Source organism: Phalacrocorax carbo, chromosome Z (assembly GCF_963921805.1).
Source record: "Phalacrocorax carbo chromosome Z, bPhaCar2.1, whole genome shotgun sequence".
Classification (NCBI taxonomy): domain Eukaryota; kingdom Metazoa; phylum Chordata; class Aves; order Suliformes; family Phalacrocoracidae; genus Phalacrocorax; species Phalacrocorax carbo.
The window spans coordinates 12,127,072-12,142,167 of record NC_087548.1 but is presented as its reverse complement, the minus strand read 5'-3'; the positions used below and the strand labels follow the sequence as shown (position 1 = coordinate 12,142,167).

General features: G+C 50.4%; 1 protein-coding gene across 3 annotated transcripts in view; it reads right to left on the bottom strand.

Moving 5' to 3' along the window:
- CNTFR (ciliary neurotrophic factor receptor) overlaps positions 1-15,096 on the bottom strand; it is a 213,182-nt gene that overhangs the window by 194,558 nt on the left and 3,528 nt on the right. The window contains exon 1 of one of the 3 annotated variants that reach the window (XM_064438190.1): positions 5,589-5,670. The exons of the other annotated variants lie outside the window; for them this stretch is intronic. The gene's annotated coding sequence lies outside the window, so the exon portion shown is untranslated. Of the gene's footprint in view, positions 1-5,588; positions 5,671-15,096 lie in introns of those variants that run through there. 3 annotated transcript variants of the gene reach the window in all.

The window sequence follows — 15,096 nt, the reverse complement described above, 5'->3', positions numbered from 1 at the left end:
GGAGCCACTGTCCATCACACATATGGCATATCGAGGAGATACCAACCAATCATCTGTCCCAAGGAAGCAGTCAGCTGCTCCCAGAAGCTACAGCGCAATGCTGGAATTACTGCAGCCCTCAATTTCTGCCCTATGTAGTATGGTATTTCCAGCCTAGAAATAAGGTTAAGACTCCTCAGGAACTTAAGAATAGGTATATACCAGTTATTTTCCACTGACAAGAACACAATAACTAAAGCACAAGTAGGAGGAGGGTCAGAAGGAAAAGCAGAAAAGACTCATCGCATTACCCCTTTAACTACCAGGTTAAAGCACCCTGCCCTGCTCTCCTCCAGACATCCCCAAGGAGAGCAACCACAGCTGTCAGCATGGTGGGGTGGGAGCCCTGCAACTGCAGACCTGAAGCTAAAAATGGAAGTGGCCCACAAGAGTGGCTACTTCTCCCACCCTTGCAGACTGATACAGTCAGCTCTGGGGAGGGTCTGAAATACTGATTTGCTGAATAAATTCTGCAAATTCAGAAGCAAGACATATCCAGAGCATCAATGCCTTGCTCAGCCCAGAGGGGAGAACAAGCCGGGGAAGGCTCTGGGTGGCTGCAAGAAGGGCTGTGGATAGGAGAAAGAGACCACCCCTGAGGGAGGATGCCTGGAACAGTCCCAAAAAAGTGAAGAAAAATCCTACATGCAGAGTGCAGGCAGTCTGGACAAGATGGTTTGGCAAATCAGATTTTACTGTGATGGAGCTGCTATTTGTTTTTTCTTCCCTCCATAAGATGGTCCAAAGCTCCCATATAAAATATAATAAGGAACAAGCCCCAAGGGTCTGCTTCCCTCAAATACCTCTACTTCTGGACATCCAGCACTGTCCATGAGTGGGGTAAGATCATTGTAGCAGCACCATTCACCACAGACAGTAAAGTGACTCTGGATTTGCATCAGTCCAGCCAGAACTCAGCTGCAGCCCCTTCCCCTCTCCTCTGTAAGCAAACATATACCAAACATTAAGGAGACCCCACTTGCAGCCCTTTGGTGGCTGTGCAAAGTAAGCTGTAGCAGTATCACTCTGACATATCCTCATGGAGACCTGGCTGTCACTTCAAATTCAGCCCAGCACAAGCCAATTTCCCATTTCTCTTTCCAGATGCCTCCACAGCAACTATTCTGCCCTCCTGACCATCACCTGCTCACCATGGTACCTCCCTGGGCCAATGACATCAACTGTAACACCCCTCCAGCTGCACCCAGCTCCTCCAGGCCACTTTCTCACATGCCCGTCATTGCTGCTGCCTTTCCTTGGCCAAATTGGCTGCACTCGGATCTACCCAACCTCCAGTTGCAAATACTCCTCTCTTTGCATACTCCTCCAAGCCCCTTCCCACCAAAGGAAAACACTGCCCACCACCTATAGCAAAGCTTCTCAAGAAGCCCACAGAACAGCCTAATGTTCACAGGCAAGCCACTTTATGCTTTGCTCCTATCACCCAGAGAAGGAGCTCGAGAAACTCCTACAGAAGCATTGCCCGAGCACCAGCTTTGCTCTGATGCCTCAGAGGTGACCAAGGAACTGCTGTGAAGCCACTCACAATCACCTCTGTTTCCTCTGCCCCACATGTGCCAGGGCTGGTCTTGCACCAAAAGCTACCTATGTTTGTGCAAGGCAGAGAGCTAGAAGCAGGACACAGCAGGGCTAGGCCATGTCCCCAAACCAGAACAAGCTGCAAGTTGCTGCCTTCCCCTGCCTCTGGCTGGGGAAGGGCAGAAACACCTCAGACTCCACAGTAGGGACAAAAAAATCCAAGCAACTGACTTTCTTGCTGTCCCCTTGCACAGGGACAGATCCAGCTGGAAGGGACCTCAAGGGGATGCCTACTCCATGCCCTCTGCCCCAAGGAAGGCCTCTTGACCCAATCACCCCAGCAGACAGGGCTGGAAGAAGCAGCACTAGAAGACACCAAGACCCTTCTGTAAGTCCAGGAGAGCAGCTGGAGCCCCATAGAGGGAAGAGCACTCAGCCAGGCACCAGTCATATGTTGCAGCAAACTATATGGCTGGTTTTGCTGTGCAAAGACCAGGGCAAGCCCAGCCTGCAAAGGCTCCAGCAGGTCTCAAAGTGCAGGCAACCCTGTGCTGTTTTCTGCCAGTTAGAGCTTGAAGACAGCACAAGGGCATGGACTCCCTCCCAGATACGCCACCCCCCCGAAGAGATGTTACCTGGCCTCACCACAGATGTTCAGAGATGGAAACTAAGACAGGGTGGTTGAAGGGACCCTCCTGGGGAGCCAGGGGCACTGCTCTAACCGTGCTTGTGCCCTGCTATGTCTGAAGCACCACCAAACAGGCTGTGCAGCCATATCTGCTTATCCTGCTGCCAGCACTCCGCAGCGCTGCCCATGGAGTACAAAACACTTCCCCACTTGATCCACAGTGTATTTGTTTTGTGTTTCAGGCACCGGCAGGTCTTATTTGTAAGGTCATGAAACAGTCTGAAGCCTTACAAGAACATGCCAATTAGATGCTCCAAACCCCACGCTCGGAAGAAGGTCAAGTGTGCGGCATGCCATCTCACCGGCGCTCAGCCATGTGCTCCCCATGTCAGTCGGGCTCCTCTGACGGGGTGTCTTCTGAGGAGGGCTTACAACAGCATCTGCCGCTTTGCTTTTATGGTGCACAAGGAATTGGCTTACAACTGGGAGCAGGGGGAGAAATAAAGTTGATTTTTTGTTTCAAACAGGCAAGCCAGACGTATAACAGCTTCCCAACTTCAAGCCGTTTTGATCCCGCCAGCCCCCTCTCCGCTGAGTTCTGGCAGGAGACAGGCACAAAGCACCAATTAAACAAAGACGAGTTATGCTTTTTCTGTCAAGCAAAAAGAAAAAGGCAGGGGGGAGATGATGTGGGGGAGGGAAAAAGAAAAAGAAAAAAAGAACCCAGCCCTGGAGGCATTTTGCTTGCAAAACAAGCTGTCAAGGCAGCCCCCTCTCCTCCCATCTCCTGCAGAGGAAGAGCAAGGAGCACCCGTGTGCCTGCCACAGACGCGTGGCGTCAGTCATCAGACCACACCATCAGTCACTTGGCACATCAGGCCAAGCCATGCCCTCACTCTCCCTCAGGCATCCATCAAAGCCTGCGACAGGGAACGAGAGCAGCAGGTTCCTGCTGAAGATGGGCTGAGTGCGAGCCCCACCAGATACACTGACAAGAATCCCCACTTATGGGCCATTAGGCTGGCAAAAAACCCAAAAGCAGCAAGGGGCTCAATGCACTAGCTTGTCTCCACACATCAGCAGTGTACTTTTTCGATGGTAGAGACATGCACAACTGGTATAAGCATGCAAACACTTCCTTTTCTGCTGTAGGTTACTGGGTTTGAAATCTCCCTGCACAGCCAGCAGCTCTCCTGGCTCACAGCTATGCTCAGGACAGCCAGCTGAGAGCTTCCCCCATATATTCCACACCACTGCTTCGTTCAAAGCAAGGCTACCTGCCATTGCAACATAATGCCAAGGAACCCCAGCACTCAGCATGGACACAGAAAGCTCTCCATCACTTCAGGCACTACCAGCTCTGAAGCTACTCTGAGCACCTGCAAGCCATGTCCAGATCTCACCCAGCAAGCACAATCCTGCAGCCAGCCAGATTAATAGATTTCACAGATCCCTCCAGGCTTTATTTTTGCATGCCATTGAGGAAGATAAATAGCAAGCACAGCCACTTCTAGGATGAAGGGCAGGCATTTTAGCAGTGCACAAGCCCCAACCCAAGCTTCAATATCCTATTTGCTCCCTTAGCAGAGTCCCCTTTGCAGAGCCCATTGGTACTGGTTAGGGCATCAGCTTCACTCCCACCTCTTTCTTCCTGGGCTCTCTGAAAGCAGCAGCCAACTACAGCAGCAAAACCCCTCTCAGACGCCCCCCCGCGCCCCCCCAGGAGCTAATGCACACTTTCATTTCAGCTGGGTGGCACCTGTGCTGGGCTGATTGCTCCCAAGGAGGGGTACCTCTGCTACATTAGCCAGGAGCAATGCACAGCCTGGTCTTCTGGGGTGGATCCATCCTACAGTTAGCACAGATGAGGAAGGAAGAGCATCTCTGCCCCAGTTAGGTCTGTTCAGATTGGCGGCACGCACTCCCAGATGGCTAGTGAGTACCCTGCTTATTAGCACGGGGTCACTCAGCTGCATGGGAACACAAGCACCACTTGGCTATTGGAACACCACTCACATCCACTACTGTGGAAGTGTTGGATTTCCTTTAAGAGCTCTGAAGCTCTCATTTTGAATTTAAGAGAGAAGAAAAATCTCAAAGAATTTCACAATCTCTGTAAATATACCAGAGGGAAAAAAAAGTTAATCTTTGAGCCTCTTGACCTCAACAATGTCCTCATAATTACAAGACTATTTATTTTCAGTTAAACCCCAACTATTGAACAGACAGTGTCAAGTTGGTTTTTTCTGACCAGGTGATTATCCTGCCCAACTAATCTAATGAAAATTATCAGGAGGCTACTGACCTCCTGCTACATACACTAAATGATGCACAAAGCTTCAGCATCAGACAGGCAAATCATAACCCTACCTTATCATTTTCTATACTGCTCCAGGCTTGTTCCACTCATGTATGGCTGTGTTAGCCAAATGCTATCTCAGTGGAAGCCCAGCAGAACCTGCCCTGAGAACTGCACAGCAAGAACAGTTACCTCCATAAGATTTATTTTTGTAAAAGCCAAGAGCTGCAGCAGCTGATACATTTAGGTTTTAAGCCACCCTCTGGCTCCTGAGCTTGCAGTATGAGGTGGTGGTCCCCTTGCACCAGGCTTTGGGAAAAGCAGCATTGTCCTTCTACTTTGATGAAGGGTTCAAGGAAGGCAAGGACTAAAAAAAAAAAACAACAAACAGTGCATAAGAGGGGCTCATTGCTCCAGATGGGAAAAGCCACCTCTTCCAAACCACCCTCTCCAAAATCGATGGCCAGATGCATGAGAACTAGGGCAAAGCAAGAGGACCCAACACTAGGGATGCTCCATCCCCAGCTCAGGGCACACAGTGGGGTCAAGGGGTCTGCAGTAATCCCGTCCCACTCACTGCTATTCCCCTCTCCTTGAGGGGAGACAAACAGCAAGAGCAGCAGCTGGAAGAGATAAAAGCTACAACTAGCAATTAAGGAGGCAAGTCCTAGACAAGGAGCCACAAAAAGTTATTATACACTCCCCATACAGCCTCACATTCAGCATCACACATAGCTAGAGGAATAGATTGCATAGGGGTAACTTCAAGCCTAAAATAAGTTTCCACTTGGGAAGTTACAGAGAATTGCAGAAAAACACTGCTAAAGGACAAGCTGCTTATGTTTTATGCCCCTCCCCCACCCCCCAACATGAAACCCCAGTTGCACCAACACAGAGAAGACACACTTCTTATCCAGCGTGGCCTCATCTCCTCAGCCTTACACCCTCATTGCTTCTTGGTCATAGAATCATTTAGGCTGGAAAAGACCTTTAAGATCATCGAGTGCAACTGCTAACTTAACAATGCCGAGTTCACCACTAAACTGTGTTCCTAAGCAGCACATCTACACATCTTTTAAATACCTGCAGAGATGGAGACTCCACCACTTCCCTGAGCAACGTGTTCCAATGCTTGACAGCCCTTTCAGTGAGTAAATTTGTCCTAATATCCAATATAAACCTCCCCTGGCACAACTTGAGGCCATTTCCTCTCGTCCTGTCGCTTGTTACTAGGAAGAAGAGACCGGGCCCCGCCTCACTACAACCTCCTTTCAGGCAGCTGTAGGGAGCGATAAGGTCTCCCCTCAGCCTCCTCTTCTCCAGGCTAACCCCCCCCAGCTCCCTCAGCTGCTCCTCATCAGACCTGCTCTCCAGACCCTTTGCCAGCTTCATCGCCCTTCTCTGGACACACTCCAGCACCTTGATGTCCTTTGTGTATTGAGCAGCCCAAAACCAAGCCCAGGATTCAAGGTGCAGCCTCACCAGTGCCGAGTACAGGGGCACAATCACTGCCCTGCTCCTGCTGGCCACACTATTGCTGATACAAGCCAGGATGCTGTTGGCCTCCTTGGCCACCTGGGCACACTGCTGGCTCATGTTCAGCCAGCTGTCAGCCAGCACACCCAGGTCCGTCTCTGCTGAGCAGCTCCCCAGCCACCCCTCCCCAAGCCTGTAGCGTTGCATGGGGTTGCTGTGACCCAAGTGCAGGACCTGGCACTTGGCGTTGTTGAACCTCATACAGTTGGTCCTGGCCCATCGATCCAGCCTGTCCAGATCCCTCTGTAGGGCCTTCCTGCCCTCAAGCAGATCAACACTCCTGCACAACTTGGTGTTGCCTGCAAACTTAGTGAGGGTGCACTTGATCCCCTCATCCAGATCATTGATAAAGACATTGAACAGAACCATCCCCAATACGGAGCCCTGGGGAATACCACTTGTGACCAGCCATCAACTAGATTTAACTCCACTTACCTTCAGACCTCCTTAGTACAGAAGCTCCCAACTTACCTCCACTCACCACTGCAACCAGGCACTTCAAACTCCTGCAGGCCTTACAAACTCCTGCCATCCCCAGCAGCCTGCCCCTGCCCTGCAGACCTTCCCCTCCTACAAAGCTCTCCCCACCCTCAAAACACCTGATTTATCCTCCCACCCTATCATGGGACTGGAGCTGCTTTTCTCCAGCTGGTGGGGGGGGGGGGCCTGTGGTGTTCTAGGCAAGACACAGGTGGGCAGGATTTCTCATCTTTTAAACAGCCAATTCCTCCCTTCTAAAATTTTGCAAGAACAAAAGGGTCAAATAGTCTCCTCCAAAGTGAGAAGAAACACAGACCAAGGTGGGTTTAGGCATAACAGAAGAGGGAGTGACAGAAATCTTAGAAAGACAGGCAGGAAATAGCACAAGATTCAGCTTTGGGAAAATACCAGCTAACACATGCAAGGAAAATGATCCACAGCAGAGATATTCAAAGAGAAGCAGAAATCTGGGAAAAATTAATATCCACGGCAGCAATTGTGGGGGGACAGTGAGCAGGCAGGGCTTTGAAACTAAGCACTGCCAAGGCAGACGCTCTACCTAGGGCAGATCCCATATCTGCAGAACAGAGGAGGTGCTGCCTTGCTGCTTTGTGAATATGACTGTGGCCCACGTGTGTCTTCAGAGGGATGATCCTGAGTACCAGGGAGCCCAGTCACACCATCTGGGCACAGTATGGCTAAAAGGGTTAACTGGCCAGGACTCAGCAAAAGGAGAGGTCCTTTGTTTTTCTCCCCTCCATTCAATTTTAGAAAGCTGTCTGTTGCTAAGGCATGCAAGCTACTTCTGGAAGAAGTTAGAAAGATAGTTAAATTCCTCCATATCCTAACCTGGGTGACAGGAGCATCCTCGGGCTTCTGGTTGCTGAAGCCAACACTAACTGCTTGTGTCACATCCTTGCTCCGTCCCCATGTGCTGACTCTGCCTTTAAAAGCCAAGGTGCAGGTCAGTTCATGTCTCTACTGCCAAGCAGTTGCTTGGTGTCATCCACAGGCATGGTGGCTGGTGCTGGGTCTAAAAGAGGGCCATCAGCCAGATGAAACTAGCATCACCCACCTAAGTTATGTGGTATCCTCTGAACTGCCACGGTGCTCAGGCAGCTCTCAACAGACACTGTGCAGGGTCTGGTGGGCATGAAGTGGGAGATGAGCACCTGGCAAAAGCCAGTGAAATAAATTTGTCTCACGACAGACTTTATCATCAGGCCTGGTCAGGGAGCAGTTTTGCACAAGACAAAGGGGTAGATTTAAAACCATGCTGCACCAAGCCCTCAAAAGTGGTCTGAGGACTAAAGATGGAGCTGGCTGCTGGGGCTAGGACCAAGGGACATCTCTAGCTCTAGTGCCTGCAGCCACCCCTGGCTCTCTGCACCAACTGCTCAGAGCAGAGGTGACACCATCTCTGTTCTTGTGCCAGGAAACGGGCTCAGCCCAGCAACCTCTCCTCCCAGCTCACAAGGTGGCAGAAGGTTGCAACCGCTTGGGAGGGACTATAACATCCCAGAGCTTGCAAATGCATGTTCTGGGGAGGTTTCTCTGCTCTACAAGCTAACTTCTAGCTAGAGACACGTGTCTGTGCTTGTCCCCAAGGCAGACAGCAGCAGTAGGAGCATCCTCTTGTGCCACTCCCTGCCAGCAGAGCATGGCAAAGCATTAAAGTGACAGCCTCTGGGGACGAGACAGCAGTTTACTCACCACGCACAGACAAGTGCTTGCCTTCCTTGCTGAAATCCAGCAGGCAAGCCACTGATTGCATCACTAGTCCTGGTTGTCTCAAGGCAGACACCCAGCCTGCTGCAACTCTGCTGAGAACCCACCAGCTCATTGCATGCACACTCACCACTCAGACCTAGGTCAGATGCAGGCTTAAGGAGGAGGAAGGGCTTGTATGCAAGTCCCTACCTTTGCCCTCTTCATCCCAGCACCTCTTTTCCAGACCAAGCCCTGGATCTCCTGCTTTTGAACATCTACTGCCAACAGATTTCAGCATGGCCTGAGCAACAGGGGAAAAAGAACCTGAAGTCTGTTTCTCTTCACGCATCCACCAGCTGAGCTGTTCCAGCCCCCATGGGTTACTGCCAGTGACAGCAGAGGCAGGATGAACCCAGCTGGACTCCTCCAAGGCAGGGATGGAGCAGGGTGAGCTGCTGCAGGGCCAGCACTTAGGAGAAAAGCATCTTGAGCTTGACAATTCAGCAAATGTGATCTGGAACTGGCAAGAGAGAATAAATGTAAAGCCTTTAAATGTCATCTCAGGGGTTTGGCTGCCAGAACTAGAGACAGACAGATAAGCACACAGCGCTACACAGAGGGCTGGATGCCCTGCTTTAGTCTATGCAGAGTATTTACTAATGTGTCCCGCAGCTGGCATGAGCTGTCAGCAACATAAGAAATCTGGTTTTCTGCCACCAGCTCTGCCTCTGGGACCTCAAGGAAATCCCAGAGCCACTCCAGGTTTCAGTTTCCCCTCTTTGTAAGCAACGATGCCATCCTCCAACCCCAGGTCGTGGCAAGGTTAAAGGCTGACCCTGGCAATGTACTATAGCAAGCAGCCTTGGGGAACCCTCCAAGCCTGAACGCAGATGTGCAATAAGCCAAACTTCTTGCTTGGGTCCTAGACCCAACTACAGGTCAGACCATCCCAATTCCTTATTATAACAGGGAAAGTCAAAATCATCAACCCATTTCCTTTGCCATTGACAGCTCTGACCTGGGCAAGTCACATCATGTTCTCCTTCCCTTTGGCAGCACTGAGAAGATAACAAGCCCATCAGCGCTTAACTGGCTCTCCCTAGTGCATAAGGCAGACCTTCTTAGAAAACAACAGCCTTGCTGGCCTGACTGCAGGTGATGATGTCCCAAAACTAGGAAGTACAAACGCTGCATGCCCTTGAAGTCAAGGGCCCACCATGGCTGTCGGAGAAGTTTCTCTTCACCCTTCGCTTTGCAGAGGAGCAAGCTAAGGTGATTCTAAAGTTGCTGGCCCAAAGCAAAGAGGACTGGGTGCAGCAGACGTGTCTATACAGCAAAAAGCACTGTGCAGAGTTGTGATATAGAACATCAATGATCCCCCCTCAGTCCTCATCCCATCTAAATGGGACCCAAGCACTTGGTGTGTCTCAGCATTGCTGGGAGAGGGCAACACACACCAAACCGGAGCCCAGCAACCAGGGTGCAGGGATAGGAAATGGCTGATGGCAGCTTGCTGGACTTCTAGAAGATGGATGCCTTCATTGGGAGCCCCCCAGGTGCACACCTGGGATGTCTTGCCACACCTGGGCTTCACAGAGACCAAGCTACACGTTCTCCAGGCAAAATACCCCAAATGCAGCCAAAAAGAGGAGCCCCCAGAATGTTCTGGGAGTTAGGACATACAGAAATGTCCCATCAAAAGGGCAAGGGGTTTCTGTCGAGTGGCATGGCACATTGGTGGCATGGCCAAAAATATTGTTCAGCCAGTGTGCTCCCTCCTGCATAAACTTCAGCATTAGCTGGTGCTCTGTGACCCGTCACAGTACTTACTTTCATGCATGAAAAAAAAAAAATAGACTTGCCAACATACCCAATGGGCCTGTCAAACTAATCATGTTAGGAGGACTGGAAACACACCAGCAGCAAAGGCCAGCCCCTGATCCAGAGCCCTTGCAGAAATCATGCATCCAGGAGACGGAAAAGCCTCCGTCGTTCCCGGAACCAGGTCAATAAAAGCACAGACAACTCCATCCAGAGAAAGACTTTTTTATGAATCACAAGAAAGAGCAGCTTCAGCTCCCCCAGCTGCAAATAGGTAGGCAGGCACAAAGAGCCAGCACGGAAATGTGTCTGTGCAACATGTGTGGGGAATTGGCCGCCCTGCACATGTCCGGGGTATGGGGCGAGAGGAAACCGCTCCGAACCGTGGCGCGGGAGAGCTGTGAAAAACAGTGACTGCTGTTCCTGCTGTTTGGTGCAACTTCTCCTCCTCCCCCCGCCCCCCCCAGCCGGGTTCCCAAATCAAACAGACTCCCACAGATACAGACATTTAGCATGCTAGGGAAAGAGAACAGGCTAGGCAAAGATTTCAGAGCTGAGCAATCCCAGGCGGCTTTCAAGGGCCTCATATTCAGGGAGCAAGAATAACACACCCTTTTGGGAGCAAAAAATTCCAAAATGCATTTCATCCAGAACAAAAGCATCCCCTCCCCAAAACCATAGTTATTTGTGGGTGCACCGTTGCTATAAAAGTTGCTGTTTCTAGAGCTCTTTGCTAAGTGAGAAGCCTGGAGGACTGGACAGAGCTTTTTTTGATCAAATCTCAGAGCAGCAGCAGCATTTTGTTCTCTTTCCTTCTTTTTAATGTATTTAGTTTTCAAACCCTTAGTTCACATGCACAGAGGATAAATCACACTTTGGCAAAGTCTGGCACATGCTGCCTGTCCTTTACATCCAATAACCATGCTCTACCCACAGGAGAGGATGTGTCCTCATTATCATCAGCATTTTTTAGGCCAAGGCCATGGACAAAAGGATCATGGTGCAGAGAGTGTACCTATATTGCAAGGAGACACAAGCTTGTTTTAGTATATGTAATACTGTTTAATTTCACAAGAGAACACTCATCCCTGGCCCTGAGAAACCCAGCCCAGCTTGCCTTCTCCAAGCACGCTGGCAGCAGCAACAGATCCCTCCTTCCACATTACTCAGCTTGCAAAGCTCCAGCAAAGGGAACTTTACACCTCTTACAGATGATCCCAAGCAGCATGTAATAGCTGCTGTGCCTACACAGGATTTGGGCAGGGATCAGCCTGGCTTATCCATAGCTGTGCTGCTGGGCATTTGCAAAACACATAGCAATAAGACACCTTCACGGTCACCCTGACAGAAGCTGTTTCTGGAGCAAAGAAGTCAAAAAAGCAGCTACCTTCTCCACCTCCCCATCCATTGCCTATAACATGGCACCCCAAAATGCAAAGTGGCCATGTCCCCCCCAGCACTGGGAAGCCATGGCAATAGCATGGAATAGGGATAGCCAGGTGGGTCAGCCCTGCAGATCCGTGGAAGGGGCCTATAGGTTACTACATCCAGTCTCTCACCCATGCTCCAGAGACTAGGAAAGCCACCAAAGACCACTAGAAGAAGGAAAATACCAGGCTGCAACTTTGTGAACAAAATGCATTCACTTTCTTAACACTCATGTAATTAAAAGCAGGCGCATCCCTCAGTAATTGCTAGCCCAGGGATGTGCCTGGATGTGTGTCGTTTTACAGGGCCTGTGATACTACCTACAAAAGCAAAGCTGACCACCAGTCCTTGTGCAAAGCAAGGCTGCTCACAGCACTGATGAAACATGCAGCTGACCCCACCTTGCCCCAAGGATCCCTTTCTCTTCCCATGGAAACAGGAATAAGCGTAGCTCCTTCCTCCCAAGGAGGTCTGAGCCACCCACTGCTACTCCCACAGGTAAGCATCACTCTCAGGGGACACTGGGGTGGTGAGAGGACAGATTCAAACCCCCCTAGCAATTCAGAAGGCTCTGACTATCAGGAGGGGCTGTGTGCCCCACCACTGAGGAGAGGATGCTTTTGCTCACTGATGCTGGGAATGACAATGGGGCCTGCTCTCCATGCTCATCCTCCAGCCAACTACCTGGCTCCACCTGGCTCCTATTGGCTTTTAGCATCACTGGTGGGAATGGGCAACACATACTGTCTTCTCCTTGTGGGGAGGAGTGAACTGACTCAATAAATACCAGTTGATTTGATGGATAAAAGGCACTAGGGAGAGCAGCCCCAGAGCAGCACCCAGTCCCACCTCTTGGAGGGGGACCAACCACCCCACCACCCAGGTTTGGATCAGCAAGGCCAGGCTGCAAGTCACTTCCAGCATTAGGGCAAAGCCTCCCCAGCAGCCTCTCCCCCTCACCCAGCATTTCTCATGCTGCTTCCCCTGTCAGTTCCCCCCCTCACAGGGTGTGTTGCATAGTATTTAAATGCAACCAGGTCCTGGCAAGCCAGATTTCAGTTGATCCCACATCCCCTCTGTAAGGCAGTGCTAAGAGAGGGGTCATGATCCCTCCACCAGCTGCTGCAAACACAGCCGCAACTACAGCATTGTTTATTGCAAACTCTTCCAGCCTCCACTGAGCAGGGAACAGCAGAAAGAGAGAGCAGGGAGAAGAGAGAGGAGATTTCCCACATAACGGGCACTAGTATTAATTCTTCCATCTGCTGCAGCTTTCCTTTCATTCTGGGACTTTAGGAACATATCAACATCTTTCAGTGCTGGCAGTAGCCCTGGAGGGCATCACAAGTCACCTGAGGGAAAACAGCTTCCTCCAGCACGGGTACCCAGGCTGCCACCCAGGCGGAGGGTGACAGCCACAGCCGTGCATGGCCACACTACTCAGACATCTTACAGCCATGCCACCAGATCGGCAGTGCCTCAGGAGGGCTTCGATGGCATCTTTAGGGTGTCATGGCTAATTAAAGCCCTGACTATACCCTCTAATTAGGTAACACCTTCAGACAAATCACCCTTTCCTCTTCAAACCAGGTCGCACCTTCAGATATGATCCCTAATTGACTTAAAAGTAGACTCGGCACTTCTTCCTGGACCTCCCTCCACTTCACAAGGCATTTTAAAATAAACAAACTCCTGGTCCTCAGCCCTGGCTCAGAAACCAGCTGGGGAAGTGCCCTCACATCTGCACAGGCACGCACCCGCATGGCTGGACACAAACCCTCTATCAGAGCCACAAAGCAAACACAGACGCAGCAGCATCATTCTCCTCTGATCTGTCATTTCTAGCCATCCTAGTGCTACTTTCAACAACAGTCAGCAAAGCCTTTTCTAAGAGAACAAGAGTATTTGCGATGCGTCAGTGTCCTACTAAAAATATTGCCTGGGGGCTTGTGAGAAGCAACGCTCCAGCAAAGGAGCCTGGTATCTGGTGGCAGAAGGCATTAAAATCCTAACCATTTAGAAATTTATATGCCAGAATGTTATCAAGCATCCACATTTCAATCCACAAGCTTGATTTCTGTTTTCATTAAGCAATGAATAAACTGAAACGATCTGAATGTTTTTAGTTTCCCACTAGCACAAAATCTTAAGTAGATAGGCAAAAAAACCCCCACCATCATAACTGCAAACATGCTGAACAAAAACTATCAAAATTCATAGAAGATAAATATTGAGTCCTTCCAAGCCTGCTATGAGAACAATGTCTCTTTATTTGCTTTTCGTGAGGTTTGTTATAACAAGAGAGAGACTCCAGTATACAGTGTTTTAATATACATACATGCATTCACAGCTGGAATAATAGATTTTAAGGACAGAAGACAATATTACAGCTGAATGTATGTGGAGATACATAAACATACCTTCAAAAACACATCCTTTGCACCCTACCCAGATATATACATGGCCACATATGTATAATATATATATACACATGCACACCCACCATGTTTCAGATCGATCAGAACCATTCATTAAATTAGACTCTCTAAAGTTTCTGCTGCTTTAGGAAAACATGACCCCAAGGAGACATCACACAAACTTAACATCCAGCAGAAAATGAAACCATAACATGCTTCATCTTGAAAGCCAACCCTGAATCTAACTTAATCTTGCTCTGGACAATGCCTCTGGAGAGGCATTAAAACTATGCTAGGTGTTTTCCTGGATTTCCCAAATTCCCTGGAGACTCCCTGGCTGTGTCCATCTCCTCCTCACATTGGAGATGTTTCCGGCTGAGCGCTCCCATCCTTACTCCTGCTGCTCCCACAGCTGGCAACGCACAGATCCAGCAGAGCAGCATCCGGAAAGCCACGTCCTGCCCTTGCCGCAGGATGAGTAACCCGGGGCAGTCTTTGGGTTTTAACACTTGGATTCCTACAAAACGTGCAGGGGGATGATGTACAAGCTTGAAGGGTCAAGAGCGGCTTTGCATCCTCCATCCCCATTCCCAACAAAGGGATTCCAGCAGATCTCGTGCCCCCTAGTGTCATCCTGGCGAACGGACCGGCACCGGGCACCGGCACCGGGTACCACCTGGCCCAGGCAGTGCCCTTACCTATCCCACAGTAAAGCCGGCACCGCGTCCAGCTGCAATTAAATGCAACAGCACAATTAAATGCCATTTCCAACAGCTCAGGTGAAGGGCAGCACGAGCTCACCGGCCCTCCCAAGCACCCCCAGGGCAGTGATAGCCCCCCAAGCGTCCCCATGACTGCACAGTGCCACCTCCGTTCTGCTCCCTCAGAGCCTCAGCAAGATCTGCCCCACCAGCAGATAGCCCAAGCAGTGTCCCTGGCAAGGGGCCAAGAGGAGGAGGCAGAGAGCATCTGCGGTGGACACTGTCCAGAATACAGCTCCTCCTAAAAATAGATGGTGCTTGGAAGGGCACGGTCCTTCCAGCTAATGGGAACGCTCAGTGCTAGGAGCTCAGGGTTTGGGATGACAAAACTTCAAAGCACATGAATGCAAGACACCACTGCCTTTGCGCAAAGTCCCCTTTTCTTCCCCCTGAGAGCACCTGTGGCATCGAGCTCTGGCCATTAGCATGAGAAGCCAT